This window comes from Balearica regulorum, chromosome 1 (assembly GCF_011004875.1).
Source record: "Balearica regulorum gibbericeps isolate bBalReg1 chromosome 1, bBalReg1.pri, whole genome shotgun sequence".
NCBI lineage: Eukaryota > Metazoa > Chordata > Aves > Gruiformes > Gruidae > Balearica > Balearica regulorum.
In genome coordinates this window covers 89,900,942-89,914,911 of record NC_046184.1, presented here as the reverse complement: position 1 = coordinate 89,914,911, position 13,970 = coordinate 89,900,942, and positions in this window count along the sequence as shown.

The window sequence follows — 13,970 nt, the reverse complement described above, 5'->3', positions numbered from 1 at the left end:
AATGTCTGATTTTTCTCAAATCATTGCTGGAGTCAGACTTCAGGTTGCTTCACCGTGCAATTCTGTAGTTACCATTATTAGAGATTCTCATATCTTCACACTCACTTCGAATTTCCTACGCTTTCAGTGACTGATGGGTTTGGAAGTTCTTTTAGGGAAGCATATCATTCTGGAAAGATATTTTTACATGATTATTTTTGTTTACCTGAATTTTATTAATCTTGCCTTGCAGCCTTAGATCCATTTTTTTTAGGGAATTTTATTTTGCAGTTCATGTGTTTCAGCTTTTCTGTTAGTTGTTTGGGAAGTAAATGCTACTGTTAGGAAAAATCCTTCCTTTTTTTTTTTTTTTTTTTTTTTTTAATTGAAGTGTACACATTTTGAGAGAAGGCTTAAATTCAGGGAAGGAGAGATACCTGATTAGTTAAGCAAACCTAAGCAGTGCAAAGAGGTTCTAGTCTTGTTTGGGGCTATACTGCAAGAACAGCTATTCTTGGGGAAAAGCCTCCATAGGCAGGGAATGGTAAATTTTGTTATGAGGTGCTGCACGCTCTGCCTCTGTTAAAGGAGCCTTTGAAGAAAGAGTTGTGGCAGGAGAAAGCAGGGAAGTGGCAGCCAAATGGATGCTTGCAAAAAGAAGCAAAACACTTCAAAGCACTTATGTATTTCCATAGCACCACCTGCCACTGAGGGCATCAGCTTCGGACTGTTAAGTCTGCCTGTAGCTTTGAAGTCCCTTTGGATGCCTTAGTGCTCTGTAACTCCCAGATAACCATGTTATTAAAACACTCCCACTTCCAGTTGCAACCTGCCAGAAGATGGTGTCCTATCCTATCAGACACAGGTCTCAGCACAGAGATACAGGCATTCGTGACTGATTGTTGCAGCTAATATCTAGTGAAGAAGCCAGGCATCCTGGAAAAGCTCCAGTTGACAAAACACAGTGTCTAGTTTCCCTAGCAACGCTGATTACTGTAAGAACATCACCCTGCTGCTCTCTCGTTTGTACTGGCCACCAGTGAAGACAGAGTCACCTTCAAGGTCTCTGCCCCAATAGTCTATGCCTGCCACGGGTTTTGTCTGAGTTGCTGAGGAAATTCACCTTTCTGCATAACCCCATGGAAACTATGCCATGCAGGAAGAAGCAGAATGCTGACGTTGAGGATGAGGTGGAAACAGGATTTCCCAGGGCTCTGGGTGCATTGAATTACTCCCAAGAACAGTGAGAACCATCTTGGTAGTTCCTGCCCCTCTCCATGAAGAAAGTTCCCCAACACAGTCCTCAATCAATGAGCTTTTTGCACCCAACCCACGTGAGTGCAAAACACAACACGCGACACATCCACACACCCACTCATTAGCACACACAGAAGTCTAAACAAACAAATAAACTAATCAGGCTCTTTCCCCTGCAGGGCAGAGGAGAGAAAAAGACAGAAATCTTGTTATTTTTGTTTCTATTTTCCAATACTTGGATCACTCTCAGATAGTGTGCCTCTGGAAATGCCTAAACAAACAAGAAAGCTGTTGTAGTCAGAAGCGTTATACGGTCTCTGGCCCATAAGTCACCCAGGGGATTCCTATGAGCGCTGGGAGAGATTCCTGTGCTACCCTCAGCCGTGCAAGCGAAGATACCTTTGCACAGCACTGCCTGGGGTTGTGAAACCATGCCCCCAAATCAGCTCTCTGCTAAGCTGCCTTAAATCTGTTAGCAGGTCCTGAGGAATGACCCACAAATCTTCTTTCGAATTTTAATTAATTCCTTTCTGCTGAGTTCACTCCCGTTTTTTGCTGTGTTTCCATGAACAATCTCACAAATCAGTTTACTGGCAGGGATGTTTGTAGACATGGCAAATTTTAAGTCAGTGTTGCATACTATTTGCAGAAAGTGCATTTTGAATGTGTTCTTACAGGTCTTTTCACTGTCTCCATTAAAAAACATTTCCACTGGAAGAATGAAACTCAAAATGTAGGTTTACGTTTGTACTCCAAAACCCCTAGTAGCTGAAAGGAGAAAACCAATAGCAAGCAAACTGCTTCCACATCCTTCCTTAAGCATAGTTTTGCTTATAAGAGCAGCTGTGCTGGTTCAGACCACAGGTCCATCTACCGCAGTATACTGTCTCCTGCAACAACCACAAGAAGAAATTCAAGGAAATTTGTGAACAGAGGAACTGCTTTCCCAAAGACTAGCATGCCATAGTATAAACCCTTTAGGGACTTTGCTGTTGCTACTGATGTCACAGGAAGGTGTTCAAACATTCAGGTAAGTGGGATACTGTGATTGATCAGACTAACAGGTTGCTGATTAGAAGAATCTCATCTAAGTCAAGGAATATACACATGCTTTTAACATACAATGATTTTCATGAAGAATATATAATACTATGTGTGACTCTCACAATAAGCTATTTTCAACCCACACCACAAAATATTTTTGCCTGAAAACTCTGAGTGAACATAAAAATGATTACAAATTATTGGACATTGTGGCCTGAGCCACGAAAGGTCACAAACTGTGACCTCAACAGCAGATAACATCAAACAGAGCAGGGCAGGTTCAAATTGATACCGTGTGCTTTTTATAAAAGACCAAAGGTGATTAGCCATAGCAAGAAACTCTCACCCAAAGGAGAGGATTAGCCATGTCTGAATGTCTTGAGATCAACAACAGACCTCATTCAAAGAATTACTTGTTAGCTGAATAGTGATTATGTTTTAGTCAAAGGCATATTATTGGGTCAATCCAGGGGTAACTGGGTGAAAATTAATGGCCTGTGATACTTGGAAGGTCAAAACAGATGATCTAGTAGTCCCTTTAGCCCTCAAATCTGTGAGTCCATGAATGTACAATGGACACATGGTTCATTATAAAGAGTTGCGCACAGCCTCAGCTGATATAAATAGACATTTGCACCAATTTACACTTGATAAGCATCTGGCCAGGCTTGCTCAGCTGCACACTCTGGCATGCAATGTAGTCAAGTTTAAAACTAACAAATTACTGTAGCACATCAGAGCTTATGGACCAGATGGTGAGTGGGGATTGCAGGAACCTCACCCATGCACATGGGCCCGACAGGAGAAGTCTCGGTCTCATCCGCAAGCTGTTCTGCTTGCAAACTGAGGAGAGCAGGCTCCCGGGGAGGTATGTTGCAAGCTCCACTCTGTGAGGTGGGCTCCCCGGGTTGTGTGGGGCTCTGGAAAGACTGCTGCTTTGCCCTCAGTTTCTCCCAAAGCTGCCTCCTCACCAGGATGCCCGCACCATTCCCCGACCCAGTGCCATCTCTGAACATCTCACCTTATGTTGCCTTTACTAGTATTTTTTATCCTAGGGTTTATAAAATTGAGAGCAATTGGGTTTCTTACATGCTGCCATCAGGTTAGGGTAGTGACAGTGAACATTTCCTTTCCTATTGTCTGAAAGCTAATCTCAAAGGGAAAATTCAAGTTACTCTCAATTTCTGCCTGTTTCCACTTGTCTCCCCATGTATCATGCTACTAGTGTTTTCCTGTTTCTGAAATACTTTTAAAGTATGTGTAGGGTATCATGCTCACAGTAGTTGCTGTTTAACCAATCTCTCCAGACTTTATCCTTTTAATCTTTCTTTCTAAATCAATTCCTCCACTCCCTTGATCATTTCAGTTGCTCTCCTTTGAACAGCTCCTGTTTGTCAATAACTCTTCCTAATGACTCATGTGGAACAGGAAATATGTGAAACTTCAAGGCATGAAAAACACAGGAGCAGCACAGGTTGCGAGTCCTGGATACTGGTGATTCGTGATCGTAACGGAAGAGCAGCCTCCAGGGAATTTGTGAGCACTGCCCACGGTGTCTGTCCCCCCTGCCTGCTCCACACAGAGCCTGTGGGACAGCTGGTACGTGGTGATGGAAGTGCTCAAGTACCCGAGGCCTGGAGGCCACGTTCTGGCCTCGTTAGAAGATGTGCAAGAGATCTCTGTAGGTACAAGAAGCTAGTCCAGCTTGAGAGTGGCCTCTGGGCTTGCAGGAAGAAACACTGCAGTTGTATCTCTAAAGCCAATTTACACTTGACATGCATAGGAGAGTGGGGAGCAGCCAGGTAATAGGAGGTCATTTACAACAACCATAACATACTTCCATATGATGCATATACGTTCTCCCCACAGGTGGGAAGTAATGCTGAGAAGTAACACCATGGATAAAGGGAAAGATATAGTCATTTAGTGAGGCATTTTCTACAATACGGAAATCTGGCCCAAATTATAGTAATATAAGAGATTGTAAAGTGCAGCAGGGGAGATATAAAATGGAGATTAAGGAGGGTATAAGGAGCTTTGCTGTACAAATCATACCATGTCAAATCCATGCCCAAACTCTTTGGGCACCTGACCTCCCCCTGGGAGCAAAACGGTGCAGTTCTGCTGAGTAAGAAGACAAGAGCTGGTTACAAAGGAGGGCTCAGGGTAGAGAGCCATCCCTCCCACAGCACAGGAGCCTTCCTGTGGAGGCAGCCTTCATAACGACGTGCAGGACGTAAGCACGGTAAGCCATCAGCTGGCTCACCCCAGGGAGGCATTCGGGGTACATAAGAAGTTTGCTCGGCCATTCAAGTGAAACAGCCTCCTCAGACTGTCAGCGCTGCAGCTCCATAAGCGTGGGGACATGAGGAGATCCCTCTCGCAAAGCTCCTCAGTCTTCTCTGCAGCTCCAGTTTCCGCTTAGGGTGATGGTTTCTGCCTGTGAAGGAGATGAAAATGACACAGCAGGGCTCGTGACTCTCTAGAGCCACGTGTAGCCCAAGAGGAGGCCAAATGTTGCCTATTTTCCAAAAGCATCAGCTTTTTTTTTTTAGACTGCATCACATTTTAGTGTTGTGGAAGAAGCTGGTTAGAGATAACTTGAATAAAACCAAAATGAGCAAGGATAAGAACCAGGAGCCAATGTCCTCCACAGGGGTGCATTGCCTCGCACCAGCTGATGTGCAGCAACTCATCCATCTGCACCAGGACAACATGCAGCTTCCTGTCCAAAGCAGCGCAGGCATGAGAGCCCTATAGCAGGGTAGCCTGCTGGGGTAGGGGACACAGCACCTGGGAGGTGCCAGGTACTCACCTGGCAGACTTTGGGAGGGAAAAGGACAGAGGGGTCCTGGTTTGGTGAGACGCAGGCAGGGTTGGGATGCTCAGCTACCTTTGCAAGTTCTCTTCTTTCCTGGGCCTGGTCCAGAGCCTGATGTAACTTGTAGTTTCTTCCAGGCTTTAATTCAGTCCCTGCACATAGCAGAGAGCTGTACATGTCATTCATTGCACAAGCCAACCTTTGGGCCTAACGCTACAGAGCAGTATGCTAAGCTGCTGCTGGGCATGTGTGCAGCAGCTGTGAGGGTCAGCAGAGAGACCTTTGTGTCTGTAACACCAAATGGACATTTTGCAGGCCTGATTTTCCTCTCTCCCGTGACAGCCACAGCTTGGCCACATGTTTTTCTTCCTGGGTACTGGGTGAATCACTCACACTTTGGAACTGGAAACATCTTGTTACAGGATAGCTGCCTGTGTGCAGGGAGAAGCAAAGCATCCCCCCATGCAAAAAGGTACTTTGGAGATGTCAACTTCTCTCACACTGGTGGAAATCAGGTCTCCCTCTGTGTGTATGTTGTTTCGTGTGCCCAGTGCTAACAGAGCTCTGCCCATCAGTTCTCCCAAACAAGGTGGTTGAAAGTTGCTGCCGTGCAAAGACAGGCAAGTGGATAATGGCCGTCAATATTGTCTTTAGGACCACCTGGCTAACCAGAAGGCTGAAGCGGGAGGGCTGAGGTGCCAACAGCACAAACTGTTCTGGTAGCTGAAAAGGTAGAAGAACCAACATCAGTTCACCAAACCCAACCACTTGCTGCCTTAGGCAACTTGCCACTTCATCCATGGCTAGAGTGGGACCAGGCATGTGGAAAGCAATGAATTTCTCTCCTCTGGGCTTTTTCACTTTGGGAGGTGAGGAGAAGAGTGAGAGGAGAGAGTAACTCTTGGATGTTTGTGGAAGTCTCAAGCAGAGAAGGGTCAGAGGCATGAGAAGATGGCACAGCAGATAAAGATGTGAACTTCCAAGTGGATGATAAGCGCCTGTGAGTGTCCAAGGAACGGGAGTTCAGAGTAGTTGAGCTATTAACCAAAGCAGGTGGTGGCTCATTCAAACAGCTTTTTGTACAAACGCCTGTGGGACTAAGAGGCTGGGAGGGAGACGGTTATTGTAGCTGTGTTTTACAAAGAACGCTAAAGATGATCCAATTAGAAAACGGAGCGCCTTACCTCAGAACAAGGAGAAAACACTAAAAAAAAATCATTGAAGATAGAGTTAGAAAGCTTCTAGATGAGTCTAACGTGATAGAGATAAACATGTCTGCCAGTTTCTGTAAGTGTGACTTGTGCTTCTCTAGCCTATTAGGATTCTGGGGAAGAGTTAATGAAATACTGGGCTGAGGAAAAGGGGTGTGTGGGGGATATAATTTATTTAAACTTTTCAAAAGCCTTTTGATAAAGTCTTTCACAAGAGGCTATTAAAGAAATTTGTTACCCGTAGGGTGGGAGGCAAAGTCCTGACATGGATTAAAACCGAGATAAGAGGTAAGAAACAAAGGAGAGGAATAAGCGTCCAATTCTCTGCATGAAAGGAGGTTAATAGCAAGATGCTCCAGGGATCAGCATCAGGACCAGGGATGTTCAATATGTTTATTAACGATCTAAGAGAAAGAGGAGAACAACAGAGATACAAAATTTTGCTGATGGCACAGTTTACTTCTTGCAGGCAATTTATTGGCTGCGTTTGACTCTCTTCTTGTGTTCATGGCTTGTCTATGAATAGATCACCAGTTTTACTAATAGGCCTATAAATATAATTGGAAGTACGGCTCAGTCTGGTGAACAGTACTGAGACTGATTGCAGGAGGAGACCTACAGGCGCTGGAACATCAGCCTGGGATGGATGCAGAGACACAAAGCAAGAGAGTTTCTGCATTCAGCCCTCCATCAGCTCTGTGAGCGCTGCTTCCAGTAACTCTGCTGCTTCTTACATTGCTGCCTGCTAGTGCACAAGAATGGCTGTGGTAAAAGCAGTGTTAGGATGCCCACCCATACCATCATCACAGTATTTCATATGCTCCAGCATGGCTTGAATCTGCTATGGACTCATGCGAGGTCGTGGGCCATTTGCCAGCATCCCCCAGCCGTCATCCATGTGTACGTTTCGCGGGGGAAGCGAGCACTCATGCACGCACCTTTATCTGTATTACTTCTGCATTGCAAGTCCTGATTTGTCAGATCCTTCCCCGTGCAGCCAAGCTTTTTGCTGCAAAAATGCGTGCCTCACCACATCACTGTACTGCTGCCAGAGATGGTCTCCTACGGCTGTGTCCCGCACCCTGCCCCATCCAGATCCGCTTTCTGCACCACCTCCGTGCACTGGCCTTCCTACGGCTCCTGTTCACAATTCATCACACTGACTGAAACCCTCAGCTCCTAGCAAGGTAGTTATTGTAGGCAAGTTAAAAGGCTTCCTTCACAGTCACTGCTGCCACATAGGTTTGTTCAACTTGCTGTATTAAAGTCATTAGTGCCAGGCAGCCCTGGAAAAATGCTTTATGCCGTCATTTTCCTCTACAGTGCAGCAACCAGTTTTTTACACAGTTGAAGTCACTACCTCAGAGTACCTCAGCACATGCTGGAGGCTGCCTGTATTTACATCCTTTGCCAGGCAAGGAACATGTACATATTCAAGTACTTTCTTAAATTGAGGCTTTATTGAATTGGCCTCCCACTTCCAGTCCAGGGCTACCAACAGAAACTTTTTTTTTTTTTTCCCCCTGTGGTCATCAAATTTCTGTTTGTTGCTCTCCTGTAAAGAGGATATAAACCTTCATGGCTGACCAGACCAGGCAGCAGAAGTTCCCATGCTGCTGGTTTGTCCCAGCACTGTGTCAACACGACAGATGACAAACTGCGGCTGCGAGTGCGACGGGGGAGGAGGAGTGCTAGTCGGTCTATACGATTCCTTGGCACGCAAGGTGTTACTGCTGAGGAAGAAATTCCCAGATGATATCTGATTCGGCAGATCCTCTGTTGCGATGCTGATTACTCAGAGGTTTATGCGCACCCTTTCTCCCACCTCCCGCCGGCTACAGAGGAATGAACTGAGGAACAGGGGTACCCTGGGCGTAAGTGCCTTCAAGGACCAGAGGCGGCAGGGTTGATGCAGTTGTCCTCATGCTAATGAAGTCTGGTGTTTGAAGGCAGCGATTCCTCCTGCGATCTGCTGGCATTGTCACTTGACACTTCTCACCAGCTGGTGAGTAGGAAAAAAAAAGAGTGTTCTGGTGTCAGTGGAAAATAAGTGGCTGCAGCATGTAGTCAAATTGCTGGAGGTTTCATAATGCTGCCTTCAGTGTTTTATATATATATGCAACCACGTATGAGCAGAATGGCCTCCATCTCAAAGCTACTCCGTTCTGTCAGAAACAAGCTGGAGCAGCCAGGCGGTCGCTTGACTAATGACACAAAGGGAAGGTGCTAAGAAGGCAAATGCAATACGAACTCAAGCTCAGCATGCGGCAAACAAATTGAGCTGCTGCGCTAAAGTTGTGAAGAAAAGAGATTTTCCTATTACTTATACAGCAGTCCTAGACATCAGGGGAACAAGCAGGCTGGAAATGGAAATTCCCATTGATGAGAAGAAATTTGATATTATTGTCATTGCCGAAACCTGCAGGGATTAGTCACATTACTTGGAATTTTTAACAGTGTAGTTACAAACATTTAAGGAAAAACAGAGTGAGTAAAGGCATACGGGTGATGCTCTGCATTAAAGATGCCACTGTGTTTTTTCAGTTACTTGATTTTTCAGAGCAGAGACTGATCCTTATGTTTACTAGTAAAACCTTTCAGAGGGTGACTATTGGGGTCTTTCAGACACCACTAAATTAATGATTTAATAATGATTCTGCTCATCTCTGTAGCATATGGAAATACAAAATGCAGTTATTATGGAAGGATTCCAATTTGAAAAGATGCTAGAGGTTTTATGCAGTCAACAGGAAACATCACCAATGCTTCTGAAGTGTAGAGATGATAATTTTCTACTATGAAAACATTACATTCAGGTTGAGGTAAAAGTCTACTGTTGTTCTCATTAGGAAGGACAAAGAAGAGTGAAATGCTGGTCTGGGAGCTGTTGGTTGCCTCTGGAGAGTAGGTCTCAAGTCAATGAGGGGTGCAGGCTGAGATAGACAGATGTGGACATCAGTACAAAGTAAAAAAATTCAGACTCACTGAATGTATTCAAGAACACATTGCACTGATATGCGCAGGCTTGATAGGAAGCAGCCTGGGAGCCATAAATAAAGACAGAGAAACATTGAGGACAATTATAAATAACTTAAAAGAATGATAAGCTCCTGGACTGCAAACTGGCATGAGAAACTATTCAATGATCCATGCTTAACAGCATGATTAGTGTATGACTGGTTAATAACAGTGCAGAGAAATGTCACTGGGAAAAGCAGACATATGCACCTGCATAATCTTTTAGACAATATTAACAGTATGAACAGGTACAAAAATGGTAGAAAAAAGGATTGCTTTTGCATTTGTGAGTGTCCCTGCACCTGCACACACATACACGCACGCGCATAAAAGGGCTTGCACATGCCTGTCCAACTGATTGCCTGGCTGATAGAGTTAATAAAAGGTTATACTCACTGGGTAGGCTCATTCAAACCTGTTGCAGCAGGAGCTGTCAACCCCTGGAAGCAGCTACAGGGACCAGTGATCATGATATGATTACACTGAATATGAGCACAGGGAGTATGGTGCCAAGCAATAATCTATAGAGATATATATACTTGGCCCTCTGAAAAGACTAGCTTCCCAAATGTCAAAAGTAAAATTTATTTGGAGAGAGCATACAATATATATGTATATATTTGTATAAATACTCATTTATGTATGAATGAGAATTGGGAGCTCTTTCAGCAAAGTTTATCAGAGGCCTCAGAGGCCACCGTGGCACAGTAACATAGAAGACTAGGGAGAAAAACTCAGTAAGATGGAGCAGTAAGAGAGGTAGGAAATTCAGATGCTTATGTACCACATTGGGAGAAAAAAAGGGGAAATGGAAACAACCAGTATTAACCAGAAGACTGGAGTTCAAAATAGTTATACAGGAACTTAAAGATCACTCTGTACTTAATCCATTTGCCTTTGTATAGACAAAGGAAAAAAACCCAGCCGGAGTCATAAGACGACAAGTATTACACTTGCTGTGCCCCTTGCAACCACCAGAAGCCCAGATTGAGCAAGAAGGAGACAGGAAGGACCTGCAAGGAACCTGACCAAATGCAAAGGGCTTCCTAGAGCGGTGCCTGTGCTGTAGGAATGAACGCTGCGTGTAGTTTTTTACTGGTTTTCTATGGATCTGTGCTTTTCCTTCTGCACTTGCCCCACGAGAAAATGTGTGCATAAAAGTAATTTTGTCAGAGCTGGGGCATTCCTTGTTTAGGTTGTTAGATAGCCCTGAAAAGGAAAAGCAAATAAGCAAGCAGGTCCACAATGAGGGAATCTGAGGGCACATGCAACTCCAAGCCAGCTCCCCACTGGCAAGCATAGGTATCAGGGGAAATCAGACACCAGATCTGAACTTAGTGACAAAAGCTCCAGCCCCAGCAAGCCAGGAGAGGGGCTCAGAGCCTGTGCCCACTGCAGCAATCTTGTGGAAGCCCCTTAGGAGGAGCAGAGGGATTATAATGCCAGGGCTGTACAAAGCCTTGATGCAGAGGAGCACAGCAAGCTGCAGGAGCGGGAATGGGGCTCCAGTACATAGCAACCTTCTCCCCAGCTGTCCCCATGGGGTGTCCTTGGCCAGGGAATACCGGCAGGACGGAGGGAGTCTGGAGCACTTGCTGGTGGGAGGACCCCTGCTCTCTGGCAGAGATGTGAGGTGAGGATGGTGGGGATGGGAAAGGGGTGGTCAGGGAGGTCCTCTCTGTTTTGCTGGAGGGGGAAGTTCTGCCCCCTCCCCTTGCCAAGTTGGTGTGGCTGGGTGGCAGTGCCAGCCTGATGCTGGTGTCACACTAACAGGTACGTCTAGCCGTGACATTTCTGAAATGTCTTTTCAGACCCTGGCGTCACAGCTGACTCGTGCCCAGGCAGCGAGCAGGGCCAGCGATGCTGTCAGGATCACTCCCACATTCAATTACTCACGGCAGCCTGTGCACACACGTTGTCACTTGATCTCATCCTCCATCCCTTCCCAGAGGCAGAAGTGCTTCCAGCAGTGGAGAGCTGCTGTCCACCAGAGGCTCAGGTGCCTCTGTCCTCCCCCCTCCTTGCAAAATGCCATCCAAGGTAGCCAGGCTCCACAGCAATGTGAAAGAGGGAATTAAACCACTGGCTCCACGTCCATCAGCTCCCACAGCCTTCATAGGAAGCGCACAAGGGACTCTGGTTGATGCCAGGCCACGAGACTACGAGAAGCAGCAGGGAAGGAGAGGGAGAATAAATGGGTGCTGAACCGCGACCTGGAGTACTAGCCTAGGGCTTTGCACTTGGCGGATCCTCATCAAAGAAGACAACTTTGTGGTGCTATTACCAGTCAGCACTTCTCCCTCACTCCCTCACTCCCTTTCCCTTTCATCTAGGTTGCTGCAGTTGCATTTAATGACACAACAGATGTATTCATTTGCATCTTTATACAGATCTCTAAGCTCTACAAATGGGTGGGTGGGCGTGACCCCATTTCCTCAAATTATTCAGCACCTTTCAGTTATGCATTTCTCTCTTTTCTAATGTCTTTTTTGAAACACATGGAAGCAGCAGAGGAGAATTACTCTGCTGTTTTCTCTTGAGCATCTGGGACCTGATCGCTCCCCTGCCTATGTGAATCTCCCTTAGAAGCCAACAGGAGCCACGGAGATATCTGTGCACGGGTGGACTGCCTCCCCCACCGTGTACACACACTTCCCAGAGAGGGGGAAAAGGCACAGATTTACCTGACATACCCCTATGCTACACAGAAGATGGCTGTGGGGAAGAAATAAAGGAAAAACAAGTGACACCCTGTCTATTTATCGAGGGTGATGACAGTTCTGTTGCTGCCATCAAGAGATCTGTAGTTGCATTTATGGGATGTGGGTGAGTTAAAATATTTCCCTTCGCTGTCTGAAGGCGGTGTTTATGTGGAGCTGCCTGAAGCATGCTCCATGCCGATGACTCAGGGAGACGCTACCACCGGCGTGGAAGATCTGTCAGCACGGCCCGGTGCTCGTGTGTATTCTTCAGAGCTTCATCTGCACCACTGCCCAGGTCCTTGACTCTGAGCGGGGGATCACCTGGCTGGAGCAAGAGGGTTGAAATGGGTGGGGAATAGGTCGGCACGCAGTGCCAGATGTTGTGGGAAAGCACACTGTGCTGCATTTCCCCTGAGACCAGAGCACACCATTGCCATCTCTGCTGCACAGACTGAGGACAGGAGGACAGGAGATGAGGAGAGAAGAAAGGAGGGGAGAGGAAGGGCTATTTCCCACTGACCTGTCATACATACTTAGGTAACACATGAGGGGGGAAGTCCCAGACCTTGCATGGTGAAGTCAGATGCATGGGAGAGAAAAGTTCCTGTCCTGTGTCTCACTCAGGCCAGGTGGCTCTGGGGTGGCCATGTGTTGGTGAGAAGCGATTGGTGTGACACTCTGCAAGGGCAATGAATGAGGATGCCAGTGCCATTGGCAGAGGTCATCTCTGGTTTAATTTACAAGCTGCGCTTTGTGCATAAAGCTACGGCCACAGATATAATGTAGTCCGTCACCGCGTGTGTGCTGAACACTGCTGTCAATCAACGGTGCTTTGCATCAGTACATTTTCATATAAATATGTATGTTCTCCTGCTAATGGTATTATTATTTATTATTTGTGTTACTGTTGTGCCTCAAGGCTTCAGCAGGGACCAGGTCCCCGTTGTGCCAGGTGTCACACGTGCAGTGAGAGGCAGACCCTGTTCTGCACAGCTTCCAGACTAAACACACTGTAACAGCCATGGTCTGGGGTCCCTTACAAAGAAAAAAAACATTTTGAAGTTGAAGTGATGGATCCAGCAAGCCAGTGCAGAGCTGGGAGCAGACCTCAGCTTGTGGTGACTTCCTATCCAGCATTCTTCCTGTTGGACAAATCCAGTACTGAAAACTTGGCAACTTTGACTTCTTTTGCGGAAGAAAATGTATGAGACATTTTACAAGGTGGAAATTCCCTCTGATTCCTCTCTCTGAATATCCCCATGTGCAGAAAGGCCAGGATGCACACAGCTAGAGGCAAAAAGGTGCCCTGGGGGCAGGGGGAGCACATCTGTCAGGAGTCTGCCTGTGACTCCTCACGGGCATCCCTGTGCAGAAACCAGCGGGGACTCCTCTGACACCCATGGCATGGCAACCCTTGCTGTGGCCCATGGCCACTCTCAGGAGAGTACTCTAAGCCTTGGACCATATGATGTGAGATTTTTTCTCCTCCCGAAGATACAGGAGGAGGCATGTGGGAGGGGGCAGGGCTGGGAATGCCTCTTGGAGGGAGAGACTCCATTCTGGAGGGTACCTTGGGAGGGGACTGTGCCTCTTGGGGACCTACGCTGGAGCAGGGACACCTCTGAAGGGACTGCAACCATAGCTGAACCACACTGGAGCAGGGACTCTCCTGAAGGGACTGCAGACTACGGATGATCCAGGCTGGAAGAGGGGAAGAAAAGAGAAAAAAAAAAAAAAGTGGGACAGCAAGAAACCAACCTCCTGCACTGCACATCGTCTCACCCAAAGGACTGGCAGGGACTGAGTGTAAAACGCAGTGAAAATGGGTGGGGGAGGAAGCGTTAGACTGAAGCTGAGCCTGGGGAAGCGGGAGAACTGGTTCCCCTGTGCATACACAGACCATACAGATAGAGAATTGCTACACATGCAGCTGATGTA